Genomic DNA, 10,020 nt, shown 5'->3' on the forward strand with positions numbered 1-10,020 from the left:
GTGGAAATAATCATAACTAAACCAGTAACACCTTTACCAGAACAAAATGTTGAACCGGTTACTCTGGTATTATCAAAATAATTCAAGAGTAATCAAAGAATAGGGAAGAGGAACAGAGAATCAGAAGACTCCTAGGTATGTAATGATGAATCATTTAGAAGATCAGATCATTGGGGATAAGAAAAATGGAGTGATGACAAGAGTGATGGAATGTAAAGATGAATGTTGGATGAAAGCTATGGAAGAAGAATTAGATCAGATAGAGAAGAATAACAAGTGGACTTTAATTCCCTGACCTAAAAATAAGAATGTTATTGGAAATAAATGGGTATTTAGGAATAAATTTAATGAAGACTTACAAGTTGTAAGGAATGTAGCTAGATTAGTTTGTAAAGGATATTATCAAAAGGAAGGAATTGATTATGGTGAAACTTTTGCACCTGTAGTTAGGATTGAAGCTGTAAGATTATTTCTTTTCTATGTTGCACATAAAAACTACAAGGTTTATCAAATGGATGTTAAGTGTGCCTTTCTAAATGGGGATCTTGATGAGGAAGTTTATATTGAGAAACCTGATGGTTTTTCACTTTCAGATGATTAAAACATGGTTCCAGGTTAAAGAAAGCTTTATATGGATTGAAACAAGCACCTAGAGCTTGGTATGAAAGGTTAGATAAATATCTTTTGAAGCTTGGTTTCACTAAAGGTAATGTTGATAGTAATCTATTTTATAAATCCAATGATGATGATACACTGATTATTGAAGTTTTTGTTGATGACATTATTTTTGAAGGTGAAGATAAGTTGTGCATGGAATTTTCTAAAAATATGGAGAAAGAATTTGAAAAGTCTATGATTGGGGAAATGAAATTTTTTTTAGGTTGGCAAATTACTTAGATTGATAAAGGTATTTTCATTTGTCAAACTAAGTATGCTAGGGAATTGTTGAAGAAATTTGGTATGGTAGACTCTAAACTAGTAAATACTCCTATGGCTACAAGTGAGAAATTGACAAGGAAAGATGAATTTGCATCGGTAAATCCTACAAGATACAAGTCTAGGATTGGAGGTCTTCTATATTTGACTCAGACTAGGCCTAATATAATGAATGTTGTTTACATTGTATCAAGATATCAAAGTGATCCTAGAGAAAATCATGAGAGTACAGTGAAAATAATTTTTAGATACTTGCAAGGTACATCTGAATATGGTTTGTGGTACCCTATGTTGGCATATATGTAGAACTTGATGACATTATGATATTGTATGTTGTCATTGATGTCAATATGCTAAAGTATGAACTAGTATATTGAAGTAAGCAAACTGGCAAGAGAACTGGTATGAAATTGTGAACCGGTATATGTGAGAACTGGTATGATAATGTGAACCAGTATATGTGAAAAAGTGAAGTGGTATGTTGGAATGAGAATCGGTATATGGGAAGTTTTGTATCAGGGTTTCATTTGGCATGACTATCGGTTGGTAGTCTCAACTTCAGGGTTTTCGGTTGATGCATTCCAAGCCTGTGTGATTCAATCGATGATAGATTGTGATGAGTTAGCATTGTAATGAAGACCAGATAGTGTTGTCATGTCAGCCTTGTGCGCGTGAAGGATTTCCTTGAGGATCTTGCATGGAGATTGATCCTATCTACGTCGGGAATGTGTGAAGTCTCTGTAAATAGTGGAGAGCATGTGATGGGTTATCAACTTCCTGAATTGGCAAAGAATGAACGTTGAAGAATGTCTTGAGATATGCTCTGTTGTCTTCAAAACCCGATTCCCTTTAATATCCTCAAATTTATATGGTATAAAGCTTGGTGCACAAGGGATATCAAAGATAAGGAAATTCTCAAGACAACATATGACAAGGTTTGGATAGACCTTCTACACTTCGGGCTTCCTCGGAACCCATGTGGGTATACCTTTGTGAATTAAATTCACACTTTCATACATAAACCCACAGCAAACCAGTCCAGAAAACCAGTGGGTTTATTCACCTTGAAATCAACTGAAAACAAAGGATGGAAATTGTATTTAATTTCAGCATTTTGATCAACAAAGCATGCAATAAACAACTCCAATTAATACTGGTGTCTTATCCAAGGTCATAGAGTTATCTAAACTCAAATAAAACTCCTTAAACAACACATCTTTATATTTCCCATCGGTTTGGTTTCCATTAATCCTTATATATGCCTGACACATACAAGAATTCAAACATTCCAAACTAGACTATGGTCCTCAGAATTCAAAGTTCCTCCCAAAGAAATTACTGGTATGAGTGATCTTCGCGTATTTAATTTCCCTCTTAAAGAGAAAAGCTAACAAACACTTATACTAAAATTGCTTAGCAATTCCATTCAAACGGAACAACCCTGGATTATTCAGAATGAAAACAGTAAATAAAATTATGAAAGAACTTGAAGACAACACAAAGCTTTACTCAAAACCGATGGCCTGTATATTGATATTCAGTTCAAGAAATGTTACAATAAATTCTGATTCTCCATTAAACTTAGAAAAGCTGAGATAAATTTCTGCAGTGTTTTCTTACAAAATTTTTGTGATCCCCCTTCCTCTAGTACTGGTATCCATTTATACCATGGATGCACAAAGCTTCGGACCTTTCGAGGAGAGTTTGTTAGAATTATTTGTTTTCAAAACTAGAGAGGTTACAAATTTTCCGCAAAAACCGTTACGAGCTCTTTTCAGCCTCTGCAGTTTGTTCAATAGGTTGTTCAGTTACAACCTCTTCTGTCTTTTCAGGGGCGCTCTCCAACTATTCCAGATCATGGGTGGCATACTTAGTTTCCCACTCACCATATATCTCTTCTGTCGGCCATGAGAAATTAATCACATCATCTTTAATCTTAGTCAACCTTTTCCAAGAATTTCTCAGTTTGTTGACTTCTGAATTAAGAAAACCATAATGTAATTTAATTTTCTCTATTTCCTGTATTGTTACAACAAAGAAAGAAGTATCATCAAGATCAATGATGCCTTTAACCCTTGCTGACAATTTAGCTTCTATTTCCTTAAGCCATATTTGCTTGTCTTTTAACTGATCTAGATTAGCAAAAATTCCTGGGAGAAATTCAAAAACTTGATCAGTGTATTCCTTTTTACACAAATTAACCTTTCTATCCACATTATCTACTTCTGATGCCAATTGCATTAAAACTTTAGCGACATCAGAAGTGGATTTGATAACAGGATTGGCTCTTGCTTCATCACAGGATACAAACATGAACTCTAGATCTTGTTCCCTAGGCCTCCATCTATCAAAAATGGGTGTCAAAATGGCCTTATTTATCCTCAGCTCATTCCATATCTCCATAATTTTTCCCACATTGTTGTAAAGAAATGAGGCATTTATCGTATCTGCAAAACTGGAGATTGTGGCCCTTACCTTTTCCTCATATTTCCCTGCATATAAAGCCTGAGCTTGTTTCAGGTTTTCAAGTTCTTGAGGAGTAATCTCAATCATTTGGGAGCTGGAAGGTGCTGGAGATGGTGGAAATGCAATGATAGGGCTTGTAGGCGGAGGTCTTTCAAGAGAGGAGGAAATCATCAATGTTGAAGGCTCACCTTGTTGGTGATGTCCCATCAACTGGCTTTGTAATCTAGCAATGATGCTATCTTTACCTCTCACCTCCTCCTTGGCACTGTTATAGGCCTTCAAAACTATTTCCAACTTAATTTGGAGGGCCTCCTTTTCTTTGGCTTCCTTCTCAGCTACTGCAACACTGAATTTTGCAGTTTCTAGCACAGTGCTAGCAGCCTCTACTACCCCTGTACTCTGTACTCTTTTTACCATCATTCCACCAAGGTGACTTGGCCCTGGGGTGTCTTTGCCTTTCTTGCCCTCATTTCTCTTGAGGGACCACATAACTAGTGCAGCATTATCCTTATTAAAGGTAACTCCTTCCATGGGTTTGGTCTCTTTTCTAACTGCATCTAACACCAGGGCATCTGCAATATCCCACTTTGGTAAGATAAGCACTCCAGCTTGTGCTACCATATCCCTTCCCTCGTCAGGGGTGATGGTTTTGAACTCCTCCATCATCTCTTGTTTTATTTCTTCCTCCATTGAGGCTGGATCTTTATTGGGCTGCTCAACCTTTCTTGCCTCACATCTAGCATTATATCTATCTATATGTTGCTTCCAAATGAATTGCACAAATGCTTCCGATGTGACAAAGTTGTCATCAGCTAAAAAGGCACTACTTGCCTTTTTTATCTCAGGATCCCACTCCTGGCCTTTAAGTTCAGTAGAGGTGATGTCCATTTCAGCATCAATGGGCTCTTCTGGCATCCCTTCCTCCACTTCATCATAGGTGTATGCGATTTCACCTAAGCTACCCAACTGCAAGAGGTATTCCGCTGCTGCTTGTTCATCTCCTATATGGATAGGGGATTGGGATGGGGAATACAAAGGTGTATCTGATTGCACTTTTTTCCCCACCCTTTGCTTCTTTGGGCTATCTTGGATGTCAATGACATCTTGTATCTTCCTCTTTCCTTTGGATGTGGAGGGTTCCCCTGTTGTAGGCACTAGCATACTGTAACCTGATTTCTTGTCCAATGTGTAATCACCAGGAGGAACTGCTTTGCTGGAAGCTGACCTGCTTAAGATCATTCTAGCCTTTTTAGGGTTTCTCTTAATCATAGCTTCCCTCTTCTCTTTCAGTGTTTGCATCACATCTTCAAAGCAAACAATCAAAAATTTTATTTTTTCTTCCAATGGGAAGAAGCTAGACAATGGGTCATAGCTAGCATCAAAGTGATGCACAAAATCCAAGGCTTTCTTATAAGCCACCCACTTTTCTTTCCTTAATTCCTGCTCATCTAAATCAAATTCATTTCTGATGAGGTCTTCAGGAAATTGGAATTGATGAGGCCTACCTCTGCATGCTACCTTCTTCCCAAATACACCATTGAAGAAGTCCTCTGGATCAGCACACCTGGATACTGCAGTGGATAAATGATAAAGTTTGAGGAAATCCTCAAAGCAATTCCAGCCTCCCTTTGTAATTACAAATTGGTGGGCTATGGTAGCTGCAGGGAAAATAGTCCCTTTACCTCTACCTGTTAACTCTGCCTCTTGTAGGCCACCAATTTGTCTAAGGATCTCCGCTATTCCCACTTTGAGAGGGACCTGGTAAGGTAACAAAAATGGAGTACCCTTGAAACCAAAAACTCTGAAAACTGTGGAGACTGGATATAAATACATGTCGCCCCAGTTATGAACAATTTTGATGTTCTCTGCAAATTCTTTTGGCCTTATGAATTCCAGAAGAACCTTGGGGACTCTTGGGTTATCAGAGAAAAGGAGAGTCCTTATTTTAGATGCAAAATATTTATCAAACTTTAGGAAACTAGCATCCTCTCTGTCCCATGACAACACAGTACTCCATAATTGTACTGGCATTTTCTCTCCTTCCTTCTCTTTAACCAGGTCTAGTCCACTGGTGAAATAATCACCACCTTTGAAGAGAAAAAGGTGCATTAAGAGTGAATACCATCCGAAAGGTCTATCCACCTTTCCATTCTTTATTCCTATCAACCCTCCATGGATAGCATCGGCAATGAAAGAAGCATAATCGAATGTGATAGCAAGAGAAGGATTCAAAATCTAAACAATCATTAGCAAGTAATGATTTGGCATATCTGCTTCAGCATCCTCTCCTAAAACTTGACAAAGTGCCCAATACATCCCTTTAGCCCTCAAGGTAAACATACTTAATGAGAAAGGCTCTTGCATGTTGGGTCCTACAACTGCTAACCCTCCTATTTTCAAAAAAAGTTCCTTGAGAGGCCCATTCCTAAGATGACTCCTCTATGCACTGTAAACTTGGGCTAATGCTGTGAAATTTATAGGTTCTAGGAAATTTGTGAACTCATTAAGTCCAAATGCTGTCCTAAATTCTTCAGCATTAATTTCCACAAGGGTTTTCCCATTTACATCTCGGATGCATCTTGTTACTGGATCATAATTTAATGCCATTTGGGTTACCATGTCTGTATCCATGAATACCCCTGGGACTACTAACTTCCCAACATCTAGTTCCTAGATACTATTTTGAGGAGCAGGAGAATTTCTCATTCCAAATCCAACTTTAAACAACCCCAACCCGGATAGCCCAACCTGTGGGTCTCTCAGCCAATTACCTTTGTCATACAATCCTTCTCCTATTTTTAGATGGGAAGCCCTGGGCACTAACTCCTTGGCCTTAGATGCCTGATTGGTTGATAATGTTAACTATTCTAAGAAATCATCACATACACTTCTTTCTAAGTGGTTAACCTTGCCCAAAAATTCCCTTTTAGGAGCCATTTTGAAAATGCAACAAAACTAATCACTCTTAAATAGTCCTGCAACAGAAGAATTATCTTACTTATGACACCAAACAAGAATTGCTACAAAAATATGAGAAAACCTGATCTTTGCTTGAAGGAATTTTTTTCTGCAACTGAACCATCTTGCTCTGTATCTGAAGAAGATAACTCTGCGTCTGCTCTTCTACAAAATCTTTTAAAAGATATCTTCAATTGGTAGTTAGGAAATCAAATATTTGTACTGAGGGCCTTAACTGTAACATTGATTCCGCATGCTCCGGCCGTCCCTTCGAAATTGAATTCATACGAGAATTCGTATTTTTTGCTCCAACGGGTCACAACATTCTTGCAAGTGTTCCATTTTGCTCTTTCGCAACTTCGCAAAGCATAACCATTGGGCAGCTTGGTCTTGCGAAATAGCGCCAACTGTCCGATCAAAAGAAACTTGATCGAACATTAGATTAACTGACAGCTTTAGCCTTTTTCTGGGTCTCACTTTTTTATTGGCTGCATAATACCACGTGGCATCAAATCATTGGCCTTGAAATTCCCTTCGCATTCTACTTGATACTGGGCGCGTGTCTCTTTTTACACTGACGTTTCCACCTTGGCGGGCCCACACTTTCTTCTTTGACCACGTGTCATCATGACACGTGGATGGTTCTTGTTCATTCTCGCTATTTCGTGGGCATAAGGAGTGAGCACTTTACCCTTGCGAAATAGTGCCAGCCGTTGGATCATCTCTGAAGTTGATTGGCATTTAATCCTCCGAGAAGGCGTTCAGGAATGGTGGGCCCGCTGACTCGTCACGAACACCTGGCACCCAGTCACCTACGGAGCTGACTTGTCACTCTGTCATTCGCCAGAAGGAAACCACGAGGGCCTCACTTTCGTCTCAACAGCCCTATAGTCCAGGTCATCATCATGACATGTGGACGGTTCTTGTTCATTCTCTCTATTTCATGGGCATAAGGAGTGAGCACTTTACCCTTACGAAATAGCGCCAGCCGTTGGATCATCTCTGAAGTTGATCGGCATTTAATCCTCCGAGAAGGCGTTCAGGAATGGTGGGCCCACTGACTCGTTGCGAACACCTGGCACCCAGTCACCTGCGGAGCTGACTTGTCACTCTGTCATTCGCCAGAAGGAAACCACGGGGGCCCCACTTTCATCTCAATAGCCCTATAGTCCAGGTCATCATCATGACACATGGACGGTTCTTGTTCATTCTCGCTATTTCACGGGCATAAGGAGTGAGCACTTTACCCTTGCGAAATAGCGCCAGCCATTGGATCATCTCTGAAGTTGATCCGTATTTAATCCTCCGAGAAGCTCAGGAATGGTGGGCCCGCTAACTTTAGAAGAAAAATACACAAGGCATAAAATTTTTGATTAATCAACATAACCTGCCTAGGCAAACAACAAGGGGGAACACACTTACGACCCCACGACCCATCACTTAAGTGAATAAAGGAACGATAGATTAGAAACCAAAGGGTGTAAAACAAAAAGATAGGATCTAAATCAAAAACCCTTAAACCCTTAAAGGCTAGAACGGAGCTGAAGCACTTGGAACTACACCCTAATCGAAAAAATTCAAGAAACTATAGCCAATTATGGGAAAAGAAAAACCCAATTTTAATCAGTGATAACATGCTCAAGACTATTGTATTCAATGCAGTATGATTAACGGTCAGGATTGAACCGATTGAATTGTTAAACCTAAATGTTTAGGGTTTAGGTTTTATGCTATGGACCTATCTATTTCCTATAAGGTCGATGATGTTTTTCATTTTGAGGTTGTTGGTAAATGCTATGTGTGTATCCAAGTGAAGAGATACTTGATTCTTACCAGACTGGAGAAGCATGTTGATACTTGCAGAGTGTGATTGTAGAAGCAAAGGAGCTAAAGTGGATCTACCTTTGCATTGAGTGTTGTTATCAGATCAGTGTATTACCTGTTGACTTCTAACCATTTCAGCAGTTGGAAAATCCCTTAATCGGGTAGCTTTAACAGCTTTTTATGTAAATCCTTTAACCTTAGTACCAGTTTGGTACTAACTGTTCATCATTATTCATCACCCTAAGGATGATGAATTTAATTTATGTGCATATACAGATGTAGATTGGGCAGGTGATGTTGATGAATGGAAAAGTACTTCTGGTGGAGATTTCTTTCTTAGGAAGAAGTTGGTTTCATGGATTAGAAAGAAACAATCATGTACTTCTTCATCTATTGCTGAAGCTGAGTATGTTGTTGTTGCTACTAACTGTACACAAGTTTTATGGATGAAGCAACTGTTGAAGGATATTAAAGTACATTCCATTGGACCAATAGTTATTCACTATGATAACTCTGTTACTATAGACATATCAAAGAATCTAGTATTTCACTCTAAGACAAAGCACATATCTATCAAGTATAACTTTTTGAAGGAGATGGTGGAAGAAAATGAGGTTAGACTGGTTTATGTGAACACTAAAGAGAAGATTGCAAATATTTTCACTAAACCTTTGCCTAAACAATCATTTGAGTACCTTTGAGACTGATTAGGGGTTTCTACCCCTCCGACAGAGAACTGATTGATGCTATTTGGCATTAGTCCGGTATGCATTATCAGAGATATTATTCATTTTGGATTGATGTGGGGATCCTACTGCTCAGGGGGAGTAGTTAGTCTTGTGATTCAATGGCTTTTATTTTTGCTTTGATATTTTTGTCATATTTCTAGCATTGACGTCAAAGGGGAGATATATTCATGTGAAAAACTTAAGGGATATATACATTAGGGGGAGAAATTTTCAGAACTTCATTTCTATAGTCTTTTGTGGAAGATTTATTTGGCATTTCTTGGCACTTGGAAGTTTTTCACATCTAGTGTTCGTTGGCATTATACACTCTATGAGAATATGGTTGATGTTTTCATTGATGGCAACCAACCAGTAATAGGTTCCTACATAGGTACCGACATCGCAAACATCATCACCGGTAGGCACCGGCACCGGCAGGGACATTCACCGGCATCCAGATTACACCGGCAATGAAGTATACCATCTCTCAGGCCGACATGAGACAAAGTTTTGTTTACATGAATTGTATTGTAAATATAATTATTTATTTGTAAGCCGACATGATGTATTGTATAGGCTCATATATGTATGAGATCTTATAGATCATTTTGTATGAAAAAGATTAAGAAGGATAGGTTATTATTATTGGTATATGTAAAGATAGCAAAAGGTTTTTGGGTAAGGTATCTGACTGAGCTTAAACTAGTATTGAACCAAGCATTAGAGATGCTATCTTGATCAGTACATTGTATTGGATTTACTTATCCATTTTGTAGTTAGTGAGACTCTTCTATTGAATAGTGAGCTCTAGGCTGTTGGCCTTCCTGCATGTGTAGGATCTTGTTGTAAGTAATATTTATTCATATTGGTAGTGAGTAAATATTGTGGGTCACAAATCCCACCGAGCTTTTTCCCACACCGGGTTTCCTTGCCAAAATATTTTGTGTTATGGTGTGCATTTATGTTGTCTTTGTTATCTCTATTTATTGCATTATTTCTTGTTTACTGGTACATTTATTTAAGTTGAAAAGTTGTAAATAAGTTCAAATATTCCATTAACCGGTTAGACACTGATTCACCCCCCCTCTCAGTGTCTTTGGGACTATCA

This window comes from Cryptomeria japonica, chromosome 2 (assembly GCF_030272615.1).
Source record: "Cryptomeria japonica chromosome 2, Sugi_1.0, whole genome shotgun sequence".
In the NCBI taxonomy this organism is placed as follows: Eukaryota; Viridiplantae; Streptophyta; class Pinopsida; order Cupressales; family Cupressaceae; genus Cryptomeria; species Cryptomeria japonica.